Source organism: Orbicella franksi, chromosome 5, assembly GCF_964199315.1.
Source record: "Orbicella franksi chromosome 5, jaOrbFran1.1, whole genome shotgun sequence".
In the NCBI taxonomy this organism is placed as follows: Eukaryota; Metazoa; Cnidaria; class Anthozoa; order Scleractinia; family Merulinidae; genus Orbicella; species Orbicella franksi.
The window spans coordinates 22,911,633-22,924,998 of NC_138149.1; the positions used below are offsets into that span (position 1 = coordinate 22,911,633).

At 40.2% G+C, this 13,366-nt stretch overlaps 1 long non-coding RNA gene and 1 pseudogene across 2 annotated transcripts in view; one reads left to right on the forward strand and one right to left on the reverse strand.

Moving 5' to 3' along the window:
- LOC145487135 (uncharacterized) overlaps positions 1 to 8,318 on the reverse strand; it is a 35,466-nt gene extending 27,148 nt beyond the window's left edge. Inside the window, exon 1 of the long non-coding RNA XR_014049356.1 lies at positions 5,523 to 8,318. This is a non-coding gene — a long non-coding RNA (uncharacterized LOC145487135). The remainder of the gene's footprint in view (positions 1 to 5,522) is intronic.
- Positions 1 to 13,366, forward strand: part of LOC145487085 (uncharacterized) — a 179,651-nt pseudogene that overhangs the window by 112,369 nt on the left and 53,916 nt on the right. Inside the window, exons 11-13 of the transcript XR_014049351.1 lie at positions 3,204 to 3,266; positions 9,228 to 9,290; positions 12,302 to 12,388. The product of XR_014049351.1 is annotated as an uncharacterized LOC145487085 (transcript). The remainder of the gene's footprint in view (positions 1 to 3,203; positions 3,267 to 9,227; positions 9,291 to 12,301; positions 12,389 to 13,366) is intronic.

Consider the following 13,366-nt stretch of genomic DNA (forward strand, 5'->3'; position numbering starts at 1 on the left):
CCCAGACTGCCTAATTAAGCAGGCAAGGAATTGGGGTTGTGGGGAGGGAGCTTGGGGTCAAAAAATTAACGTGCGAATGGACCTCTCCCCCTCCCTCTGGGGTAGTTCTGTCCACGATTTCGATTGTTTTGGCCGAAAAACAAAAATTGAAAATTGATTGCAATTTTCAATTTTCAATTTTTAGACTTAGCCATGCCACAGACTGCAACATTGTCGGAGAAACAAAATTGCCGCTCAGTTCCATTTTTCTCTTCATTGTTGACAGGACTAAAGTAAAAATATAAGTTCTGTTTCAATGCTCTATGAAATGAAAATAGTCAAATATTTTCAATTTGGCACTTTCTTATTTTTTATGACAAAAAAATCATGAAAATCCAAAATTGACATCAATGTTCAATTTTTGATTTTAAACAGAAATTGAATGGAAGAATGGTCCACAGACCCAGAGGCCATGGGTTCGAATCCCGTTGAATTCCTAAAAACTTTTTTTTTGTGGCTAAAATTTGCATTTGCTTAAATTGCAATCACAACTGCGATGATCACATCTTCATTTCATGTATATTTCGCAGTTCACACTACCATCATCATTTCATAGTCAACTTAAACAAATCAGCTTATGTTATACCAAAAAACAAGTTGACCTTCATTTAACGAATGCTGTCTCTTGGTAACTTTGCGAATTGGATGCCTGGAGTGAGGTAGTTTCCTCCTCCGTTAGTTGGATATTTATTTTGTCAAACATACCTCCCTGGTTGTTGCATTTAAGCTCTCTTCTTTGTGTTTGAGAATTTGGTAAAACACGTTCTCTGGGTCATGCTCTTGATATATTGCACAACATGTTGTGACGATAGATTTTTCGCTCGGAACTATGTAAGTTTGGCTAACGGACACTTGAACTGAAAACTTTGGGAATCTTACTCAGGAGAGCACTGCTTTGCCTGCGGAAACAGAAACTCGTCATGATTTCCTGGTACACGAGGATCTACTCCAATGGTCCTCTCTACGGACGTCAAAGAAAAGACATAATTTGGTCCAACAGTACATGTAGTTTGTTCTGCACTTGTTAATGTGTAGGATGTAATTATCGATGTAATAAAAAAGAAAAAAAAACCGTTTACAATGTAGCTTGCTTATATGAGGTACTTAGGTAGAAAGTACAGGTTACGGTTCTACCCAGGTAAATACACTCACGCGTGGAAACAATGTATGCTTAAATTATTTAATTTAAAGTGCATGGCTCTGAATCCGTCGCTCTCGCTATGCTTCTCAAACTTAGCAAAAGTCAGCTCTTGCTTATCAAAATTCAGTAACAAAAAACTAGGTTGTCGGAATCTTTTTTGAGTTACGGCTATATTATTATTGAGTTTGAGAAGATCTTGTCCGTTATAAAACAGGTGGAACGTAAGTGAAGGAACTCATAATTTGAGATTGCAAGTAAACAAGTTGAGTTCGATCAATTCGAGTTTACCAACCAAATCCGGAAAAAAAAAAACTAAAATGCCAGAGAGCCGAGTTGCATCGGGAGCAAGATGCAAACACTCAATATTCCCTGTGCTGTGTATACAGAGGGTGGTGAATAGGGGTAATGTAAACCCGCCGACCCGTGCTTTTTGTTTTCGCCAAATTTGTCGATCCGCTAGTGTTTTCGTTTAAATCCGGAACCTCATTGTTTGAGAAATTTCTGGGGTGTATTTACACTTCAACAGTATGTAAGATGTTTGTTTTTAGTTTGTCTGCTTTCCCTGGGTGGGTGGAGTACTCACTTATGTAAGCCTTAAAGGTATGTGCAGCATTGGTCTGCAATAGGGAGTAGTTTGTGCGCATTGATTAGAATTAGGTATTTGAGAGCTGTTTTTTATTGAGCGTGTAAAGAAATCAGGCAATTACTTTGGGGACCAGGCGCATATCAAGAGTTCGTGAACAATCATTTTTGGCTTGCATTTTTCAAAGGAGAAGGTACTTAAGTGTATTATAACATTGCCTAAGAAGTCTACGACATATGCTAATTTTATAGCTTAAAATCATACTCACATATGAAGTGCTACGTTAAGCCATAACGTCTTGAAAGAAGCATTTTTAACAAGTATTTCTGTCAAGCATGGAGCGAAAGAAAACTTGAAAGAAAAACTGCCGCTCGAATCTAAAATCGCAAGACTAAAAAAAGAGAGGAGATGCTCGTAGTATAGGAATTTAATAAATTCATGGCAAGCGAAGCCGGAGTTTAATTGCGAAATCAGGCCTATCTTCATAACTAATGAAAGAATATTGAACTTCCTAAATGGGGAACGACGTAAGCCAGCATAGGCTGTGTCCTGAGAACAAATATCATAGCGGAGCTCCGGCGGCCCGAAGGGCCGCCAAGCGGAGCCCCATACTCATATAGGAAAGAAAAGGAAACCAATGAGTTGATTTTCTCATGGTTATCATGGCTAGCGGTATTGCTCGTGGGCGCGTACGCACGACGGCGACGACGACGGAGTCGCGCAACATGGCGGCCATACTCCAAATAACAGGTTGACAGAGGTATGCGCCCTTGCTTTACCGTGAAGTTCTTTGATATTGGACATCCATGTTATGATCAATTGACATCTGTCAAAACAAAGTATCCGCTGACCAGTATCATGTGACCATATCGCGGGCTCAAGTTTACAGATCATCGAGGTCACGCGGTTTTTTGAAGCTGACCGCTGACCAAGTGCTGGTTTTCGATTGGATTGCGGGCTCATGTCAGGTTAATTTATTGAAAACAGGGCAGGATTGTTCGGAAGGCGGTTAATGCTAAGCCAGGATTAAAAGATAACCGAATTATAACTTTTTCTTCCATACAAATGTTTTTTGTTGCTTTGTTTTGTGTATATGGTGATTATTAAAACTCAAAAAAGAAGGCCAAACAATCTACAGAAAACCTCACTGCAAAGTTGAAAACTCAGATCAAAACTCTACCTTTTCCTGGGTTAGCTTACTCAGGCTCTGAACAACCCGGTCCAGGAGCTACGCTTTTAGGCTGGCCTAAATCTATAAATTATACTTATTTTATGCATGCTTTTTTACTTTCTTCATTTAGTTACAATAGTGCTCTGTTCACCTCGCACTCTACACTTTATTATTCCACTGATTCGCGGCAATTTGTTGGGTGGACAAGCTTGTACTAGTGTTGTGACACTAATTCTTCTATTAACTTATGGTTTTGAATTTCTCACTAGAACTTAAGGCTGTTGAGTCTAAGTGCAAGGACGTAGAAAACCGTTTGAAGGAAAAACAGGAAGGTGGGGCTTTAATTATTTTTTTAAAATCGTTCTTGCAAGCATAACGATGCTTATGGCTGACATCCCTTATGCTGCTGTGTTCTGTTTGTAGACATTTGTGAGGTATGTGTGGGAGGAAATAAGGCTTAAGGTCAAATTAAATATATGGAGCATAATAATAATAAAAACATATTCATTAGTTCCATACGGAAGTTATTGGCCAATCTATTGACACGGGTGTTAAGCATAGGACATTCGATAAATGTTCTTAACCCAAACTTAAACTAAGGAGATCAAAGAACTCGTTGAGCCAATTCCTAAATGGAGCAGCTGAATGAAACCATGGTTAATTTTCCGTGTTGCAGAGAAAAGAAAGGAGCTGCTCGTAGTATTTCACATTCACTCTTCTCGGGCTCAGTGAACATTGGTGAATATTCACCAAGAGGCACTTGAGGTGAATATTCACCATTGTTCGATCAATGAGCCTGAGGCGAATAATTGTTTTAGTATAATCTTCATAAGTGAATGTCAAGGACTACTAAATAGCGGACTAAGACATAAAAACACAGACGCAATTGTTCGTTTGGATACATGTATGAGGCCGTAGTTTTAACAATCAGTTACATGTAAGCTTACACCGATTGTGAATCAGCTTACTCATCGAGTTCGGCAGTAAAACAAACAAGCAAAACACTACGAAGTCTAAATTCATCCGGTACTTTTGTTTTATCGTTGTTGACTTCATTCTTAGTTGTCATTAATATCTAAGAATGAGTAGCGTTAGTTTGAAAAAAAAAAAGAAATGAATTTCGGTCAATCGATCTGACGTTCTGGCGATCAACTTAACCACTGCGTTAACGATTCCTAAATTCCTTGAATACGAGTCCTTGAAAAGATTTTTGGTCCTAGGATGACAGCAGTCATTTTGAAAATTCTCCATCCTTTCAAATTCCTGGTTTTGGATGTCTTCCGAATATATGAAAATTCCATGAACAGGTGGCAAAGGTGACGAGTTTAGTAACCAGGCCTCAAAAATGTTGTATTGTGTAGTTCCAGAAAATATCCATACCTCCCCCACGGAAGGGAATTTTTCTAAGTCCCCCCCCACTCCTCAGGAAATTCTGATTGAGCTTCATACATTTCTTTAAATTTTTTGGTCTTACAGAACCCCCCATCTCCCAGGAAATTCCAATTTCTTCTGTGGGGGGAGTATGGATATTTTCTGGAACTGAACATTCACCGCCTAGCGCGGTGAATAAAGTGTCATAAGCCGAGCTTTTCGTGCAATCAAAATGTCCAATTCTTATATTCACCTCTGGAAATTGTACCAAAGGAATCTACAAGATTTATCGCAACCGAAGCTGGAGTTCAATGCAATAGCTCTCTGGTTGTCATAATGAATTACGATGGGTTCCTCTAGATGTTCTCCTACTTCTGCGAGTAACCTTTGAAACCAGATTATCTTTCATGGGGAGCCGTATTGAGGGCTGCAAACTCCGCCTCTGCTGTTGACAGCGAAACGGCAGCCTGTGTCTTGCTCAGCCAGCTCACCGCTCCATGCGTTTCCTGAAGCGGAATGACGTTCATACACATCACCCGGCCAATCTACATCTGAGTAACCCGTCAGGTTTCATTTAGCACACTTCTTGAAACTCAAACCAAGAGATACAGTTCCTTTCAGATATCTGAGAATCCGTTTTGCTGCCGGCGTTAAATGATTTTGTGTAGGATTTGCACAGAACTTCGATACAACTCCCACTGCCTGGGCGATGTCCGGACGAGTTGCGATTGCAGCATGAAGTAGGCTACCAACGATGGACTGGTACGAGATCGCATCGACAGGTCTGATAACACCATCTTCCTTTTGCAACTTAACGTTCAAATAAGCAGGTGTTGACACCGGTTTTGCTTCTATTTGCCCAAACTTCTTTTACTGCCCTTGATGAAGGTCGACTTGCTTGTTTTCCTTATCTTGAACGATGCAAACTCCCACATAGTAATGTAGCCGAGTTTCCCCGTATCATTCATCTTAAACTGCAACTTTAAGATGTGTTAAAGTCTTTACATCTCTGAAATGTTTTTCCCTAGTATCATCAAATCATCAACGTGAACTGCGATGGTTGTTAACGTAGCTTCTTTCCGATGAATACACAGGGATCTGCCGAGGCTTGAGTGAAGCTAATCGAAAAGCTTTATTCCAACATCTTAACGAATGCTTTAATCCATATAGAGTGACTTCTCTAGCTTGCGCACAAAATGCTCTTACCCGGGATACACATATTTTTCCGGTTGCTGCATGTAAATTTCTTCATCAAGTTTGCCATTAAGAAAAGTTGTCTCCACGTCTGTCTGATGAATCAGCAAATCATTCTGGACTGCAAGAGCTAGCAAAAGACGTATTGAAGAGAAACGAACTACAGGCGAAAAAGTTTCGTCATAGTCAATACCATATTTCTGGGCGTAACCTTTGGCAACTAGGCGTGCTTTAAAACGTTCCACAGCACCGTCCGTAGTATGTTTAAGTTTAAACACCCATTTGCATCCTATAGCTTTCCGACCGGGGGTAATTCAACCAACTTCTACGTCTTGGTTTCAATCAGAGAAATGCACTCTGAATCTGTGGCGACTTTCCACTCTGCAGCATGATCACTTGACTTTGCTTCTAGTATGGTTGAGGGTAGTTCATCTGTCTCACGTAGGTGATAGGCAACATGATTTGCGCGGTGGGTCGCAGTGTCGGTATATTCGTCGTAACCATATCTGACAGGTGCTTTTCGCGTTCCTCCAGATTTTCGGGGTTGTTGTGGCGTGTCTTCTTCTTCCTTCTCTGATTTCTTCATTTCTACTACTTCTTCTCCTTTTGTGGTGGTGACAGCATTCTGCTTCCCGTCCTCGCCCTCTTGGTCTGCTTTGTAGTCATGGTTTGCTTCTGGCCGAAATCATTGTCATTAAACTCAGCATTTCTCCGGATATAGAGCTTTCGGTTCGTCTTATAAAAAGACGACATCCCTTTGACGTCGAGCTGTAGCCCAAGAAACGCATGTTTTTTGACTTCTTGTCTAGCTTTCGCCGTTCACCGTCTGGTATGTTGACGTAGGGAATACATCCAAACACTCGTAAGTGGCTCACATCGGGTTTCTTCCCATCACAACGCTCGTAAGGAGTTTCATTTTCGTTTAGTGCCGTCGTAAGTGTGGCACTGTCAACTTATGTCTAATTCCTTTCTCCTTCAAATAGTTTTTTAATTCAATAGACAAATACTTGTCACCATTGTCCGTTCGCAAAGTTCCTATTGCTTTGCCAACGTGACTCTAAATTCCTTAAATTTGTCGAATACTTCTGACTTGTGTTTCATGAAGTGTACAGCGCAGCACCGAGAGTAATCATCAATAAACGTGACGAAATACTTTTTTCCTCTAATCGACTATGTTTGCATTGGACCGCGCAAGTCACTATGCACCAACCGGATCTCTCCCACTGCGGTAAACAGTTTTCGACACATCTTTCCTGCCAAATATCCTTCGCTAAACGGCAGTTCAGTCATTTCCACGATGTCAATCCCTCGCATGAATTCATTCTGAATACATTTCTTGAGGCGTGACTCATTTACATGTCCGAGACGTTGATGTCATAGGTCGCTACTACAAGATGACGCAATTGAGCCATAGTACTTAGTAGAGACAACTTGACAATCTAGTTGATGGAGTTTATCAGCCAGTGACCCCATTCCGCGAAGTTTTCCATTTTCTTTTCAGATATAACAACGATTAGGGCCAAACTCGACAGCGTTGCCCTTAGCAACCGCAGCTCGTACAGGAAACAGGTTGCAGGTGAGTTTAAACACGTATAACACACTGTACAAGACAGCTTTCTTGGTCTTAGTTCCTGGAAACAGCATATTTATTTGTATGCATCCAGATCCCAATGCTTTCACAACAAGGCCGTCCCCTCGTGCAACGTTTTCAGGTTCATCAAATTCGTAACAATTCATCAAAACGTGCTTTTCTTTCTTTCCGAGTCGATCAGCCATGGATAACATTTTTTATCCGCAAATTTAACGCTCCCAGCGGACGCCATAAACGCTGCAGCATAAACATCTTCACCATCGTTATCATAATTTCCCTATCGGCTCTATTCAACCTCATCTATCTTTGCATTGTACCATTTACGTTTCCTGGGAAAATGACGGAGAATATGACCGACATCACTACATCCAAAACATATAGACGGATAGCGTGGCGAATCGCTTGGACAATAACGACGAATATGAGCCACATTACCCATCCAAAACATGGCCGATCGCGTAACGTATTTCTCCGAAAGGTCCCCGTCAGTGCTGAATCAGCTCCACTCAACTGAGCGGATAGCTCAGATTGCTTCATTTCCTCGTGCATTACTGCTTGCCGGAACATAATCCAGGCGAACACCATCCACTCTAGCTTCAATGGCGGTGACAAGGACCACGAAACGTCTTGACAAACTTCCTAACAAAGGCAAAACTTAATCCTCTTCGGAAAGAGGCGCCCCAATTGCCGAAAGTTTGTCGGTAATATCTTTCATGGGCTTCAAATGTTGATCCAGCGATGTGCCTTCTTTCATCTCGGATTGAGAAAACTGCTTTTTCAAAAACAGTTTGCTCGCGAAAGTCTCTCGCTCGAAATGCTTTTTCAACGCGTTCCATGCTTGCTTAAGTTCTTCCCATGCGGTGGTTAAGTAAAGCTGAGCACTTTCAATCGCCAGTGCAATTGTCGAGAACGCTTTCTGTAACTTCGAACGGAAAAGTGCCTCCGCCTTTGTCGACGCTTCGTTTACAAGGACTTCTCATGACCATCTACAAGATCCCACAATCTTTTGACCATAAGTAAATGAATCATATCTGAGATTTCCAACTGGTCCAATTACTCCCGTCAAGTTTCTCGATCGACCACTTCTCCTCTATGTCTCATCTACACAACAGACAAAAAATGGGACTCGTCATAAGTCCAAAGTCCTGCTCGTAAATCCAAAATGTATAGGCGTTGTTAAACTCAAGCGTGACTCAACTCAGCGTCGTCCTGGGCCCATAACCTAATGTTAATTTTACAACGTTAAACAAGTTGAACAACTGTTAATCAATCTCCGACGTTTACGATCGTATAAAGTAAAGAAATTACAGAAGAAGCTTTATACGTAAATTTAAACGAAAAAAAACACAATTGTTTCGATAATAAAAGAAGCTCGCTACCACCAATGGGTAGCATGGTTAACTATTCCTGTGAAGAACTGTGCATTCATTAAAGTTTTAAATGGCTTTCCTAACAATAACCTTAAGCCTACCTAGGCTGTGTCCCGAGGACAAAAATCATATAGTTATTTAATGTATGCCTTTTTACTTCCCTCATTTAATTCCAATAGTGCTTTGTCGACGGGATGATATGAACTCAATTAATTGACCTCGCTCCCAATGTGTGGCTTCATAGCTCAGTTGGTAGAGCATCGCACCGGTATCGCGGAGGTCACGGGTTCGAATCCCGTTGAAGCCCTGATTTTTTCAGGCTTCTTCTTTCCAATTGCTTAAATTGGAAAATTAACTGCGATGATCATTCTTCACTTTCATCTACAACCGCAGTTCATATATGAATTATTTCATATAAACTTCACATCATTTCACTCCTCACGGGATGATATGAACTCAATTAATTGACCTCGCTCCCAATGTGTGACTTCATAGCTCAGTTGGTAGAGCATCGCACTGGTATCGCGGAGGTCACGGGTTTGAATCCCGTTGAAGCCCTGATTTTTTCAGGCTTCTTCTTTCCAATTGCTTAAATTGGAAAATTAACTGCGATGATCATTCTTCACTTTCAGTGCTTTGTTTACTTCGCACTCTACTCTCTATTATACCACAGATGCGTGGCAATTCGCTGGGTGGAGATACTGTCACAGCACTAGTGCTGTGACAGTATCTCTTTTATTAACTTATGGTTTTGGATTTCTCACTAGAACTTAAGGCTTTTGAGTCTGAGTGCAAGGACGTAGAAAACCGTTTGAAGGAAAGACAGGAAGGTGAGGCTAGAATTATTTATATAAAATCGTTCTTGCAAGCATAACGATGCATGTGACCAACATGCCTCGTACTGCAGTGTTCTATTTGTACACGTTTGTGGGGTATGTGTGGGAAGAAATAAGGCTGAAGGTCAAACTTTATAAGCATAATAAAAACATATTTATTAGTTCGTTATTATGTGTAATCAAATGGTGACGAGTGAAATTAGGAACAATTTCACGCGCCTTTTGTCAAAATTCGGATAATTTCCCTCGCCTAAAGGCTCGGGAAATTATCAGAATTTTGACAAAACGCAAGTGAAATTATTTCCTAATTTCACGAGAAAACCATTTGATTACCTTTTAATATCGTGGGTGACAAATTACGCTCACAACTGTAATTTTTTTTTACTGGTATATTCTATCGAAAGTCGAGAACATTGAAAGAAGCATACACTATTGCTAAAGTTCGTAATTTTCTGAGTTTCTTCACAAAAAAATACCTTCCAAATTCTTCGTGCTTGTTCACAATGTTTCAAAATTATGGCAACTGTCAAATCTTTCTTAAATGATTAGCTCTAACTCGTCATGAACTGGTGAATGAAATGACAACGGCGCCCGTTGAAATGCGCTGAAACTAAAATTTCGCACGAGGCCATATAAAATTTTGACAGTTTGTTTTGAAGTGAAATTATCACTAAAAATTTACTTTATGCTCTAAGAAAACTTGCCTAAATGAAAGTCAAGCGAAAATGCACAAAGTTGAAAAACCTTCTGAACCTTCAGAGCTGGCAAGGAGCATGGTTGAGGACAAATTAAACATTACGGCTCGTTGTGCATGAAGCGTTAGCCTGTCCGGCATGTCTTTGGTTTATCACCACATTACAGTTGTGGAAATTGTAGACGTGGCAATTGCTCACCGCTGCAGTAGACTGGATTAGCGGCTGAAGGGGGACTCGACTGGTTGTCTGGTTAAAGTGGACTTCTTTGCCATCAATGATCAGGTTAGACATTTGTCGCTGGTCGTCTTTGTTCCCGGAGTCGTAGGCTTCAACGCTTTGTTCTTTTCGATGGCCAGTTATTGTTATTATTTCGGATTTTGGAACTCCCTTGGCCTTCAGCTTTCTGACCACCGTTTTCCGGACTGAGTGGTTGGATAATCAGTTTTAGGGACCCAGGTTCGTAATCGGTTCTGTCTTGTTTACACACGGAGGCGTAAAACCGCTCGAGTACTTTATCGAACTACTCAGGAAGAATCATCTCCCGGTTTTTGTCAAGGCTATTTTCGTCACACCACTTCTCAAAAACCCTCACCCAGTTAATTGTGCTCTTTCGCGTATTTAAGTTTTCTGCCGCTTCTTTTAATAGACCATTTTACAGTTGTCTGCTCAGTGACCTGGCCTTTGGATGGCAGCGAGGCTAGAGTTGACCTTGTTTTGATACAGACCTCACTGCTTTTGTTGTGTAAATGCACCTAGTTAGCATCAGAACAACTTGTTTTACACAACAAAAGCAGTGAGGTCTGTAACAAAACAAGGTCAACTCCAACCTCGCTGCCATCCAAAGGCCAGGTCACTGAGCAGACAAATGTAAAATGGTCTATTAAAAGAAGTGGTCTATTAAAATAAATGGTCTATTAAAGTTACGGTCTATTCCGTAACTTCTTCAATGGTCACCGTCTTAAATCTCGACGCCATCTTGGCACTGAGCGAGATACAAGAGATGTTGCCATAGCAATTTTGTAATTTCACATGTGAAATTATGAATTAACGCTGAAATTTCGCGCCAAAATTAAGGAGTAATTTGTCACCAATGATATTACGCAACTTATTGGCCAATCTATTGACACGGGTATTATGCACAGGTAGTATTTCGATAATATCGAAGGAATTGATTTATTGACGTTTTTGTATAAGCGTATACGTGGCATTACAAAGTTCAATGCAAGCGTATGCGTGGCAGTTAATCTAAAATGAATATCTAACAAAGGGAATAGTAGCAGCGCAGTGAAAGCAAAATTCGAAAATGACAAGTTCGGTTTCAACAAAATCTGACTGAGAGCAAGAAAGTTTGACTACGTTTTACGGTGAAATACTATCTTGGATTTTAGAAAAGCTCTCAAAATCTTAAAATGAGGTTAAACGAAGAATGGCTTAACAACTGTAAATATTCCTCTAACAATGTGGCTTGACTTTAGCACCAAATCCAGAACTAAAAATGCCAGAGAGATAAGGTGCATAGAGGACAAGATGCGAATTAATACATCGAATGTGGTTTAGCGTTGTCTGTACTCTTATCGACAACGATATGGGTCATCACAGTGGTCAAAATGTTGTGGACTTACGAGGAACTTTCGCAGAATTTCACTCAAGTCTGTTGGACTTACTGTTTTGAGATCCACTGTAATTTTTCTTTTCTCACACCTATTCTCAAACTTTTTTACTTCCTCTCTTACTGTTTTCCGCTAGAGCTTTTTGCTCAATTTCATCCAGTTGCTCGTTGTTTAAGTTCGAGTTTTGACTTGAAGAAAGCTGAAAATTTTCGGACTTCTTCCGTTTTAAAATAAAATCTCCGAACGTCAAACGTTCACTACAGAACTATAAAGTGAGCAAGAGCAAACTCATCCACAAAAATTCGCGCCAATTTTGGCATTGAAATGGTATCGTCAGGATCTTATTGGCCGAGCAAAGATGTTTGACATCGCTCTAGCCATCACACACAATCACATCACAATCAGGGCGGCAAATTCATTTTTCAGCCGGCGCATTTCCCGTTTAGCCCGCAGAAAGGGCGTTTTACAGTGGGTAACTCAATTTGTCGGCATTTGGCCGCGCGTAGAGGTAATAATCCCTATCAACGAAGGGCGGGGGGGGGGGGGGGTTAGAAATTCTCTTAGTGGCTTCATGTTACTGAAACCGGAATGAGATTCCGTCTCATGGGCCACCTGGCTCGCATACATACTTTACCATTACCTACCTACCTACCACGAAGACATGCATGTATGTCTGTTCATCCTTATTCTTTTTTTATAGCTTTGAAAAAATCCAGCAACAAACAGCCTAGCGGGAAGAAGAAAAAGAACATTAAGAAGATGAAGAATAGCTCACGGGAAAATTTAGGTAACTCATTTTACGCTGGCAGATTTTGGGACAATGTATATGAAACAAACAGTAATTAACCTAAGATAGTACAGTTTAAAATACCAAGTGGCTGGAGGCTTAAGCAGTAATTTTTAACCATGAATATGCAATAGAAGATTGTATCGTTACCACAATGTTAAGCCGTTAAATAGTTAGATTCATGCAGTGTGAGTACTAGGATTTGGAACTTTGATGCAGGCAGAAACATTTTACGACACTGAGCTGCGCAAAAAAGCCAAATCTTTTTACGTGATCATGAATTTTAATTAGTTGCTACTTACACTGCTTACAAAACAATATTAATGTAGTTACTTACACTACTTACAAAAATTACTTACGCCACTTACGATACTAACAGTTTCTCTATCCAATACGCATACTCACGCTACTAACAATACTAATACTTACACTGCTTACAATACAACATAATCAGATTACTTGCGCTACTTACAATTCTAGCACAGCAAGATCATACCAGTTTACTTCTGTCAGTAATGTAAATTCGGAATTGCGAATTACAGAAAGTATGCATGGTATATATGCGCCTTGTTTCTTTTCCTTTCATTTTTATTTTCGTTTTCAGGGGACTAGGGTCAAGCTGTCAAGAGATTACAAAAGAGGCAACAGACGATTTTAGTTGTATTTTTTTCCATTTCATAGATATGTTTTAAATACAGTAAGAAATCATTTAGTTTTGGAGAACATTTTTCCTGTCTACATAGCGAAATGTAATATTTAGCATTTAAGCAACAGAAGTTAATTTGGAGTTTATGTTTAGAGCTATCCGGCCTTAGACCCAGTGCTGTATCAGGCTCTAAGGGTGTCTCTTTGGCAATGACTTGGCAACACTGTAGCCATACTTTAAATTGGTCCAAAAATATTGAGGTTTTGGGCAAGCCCAAAATAAATGTGCAAGTTTCTCTGTTTCTCTTTCGCAGAAAGTGCATTTCTTGCTAT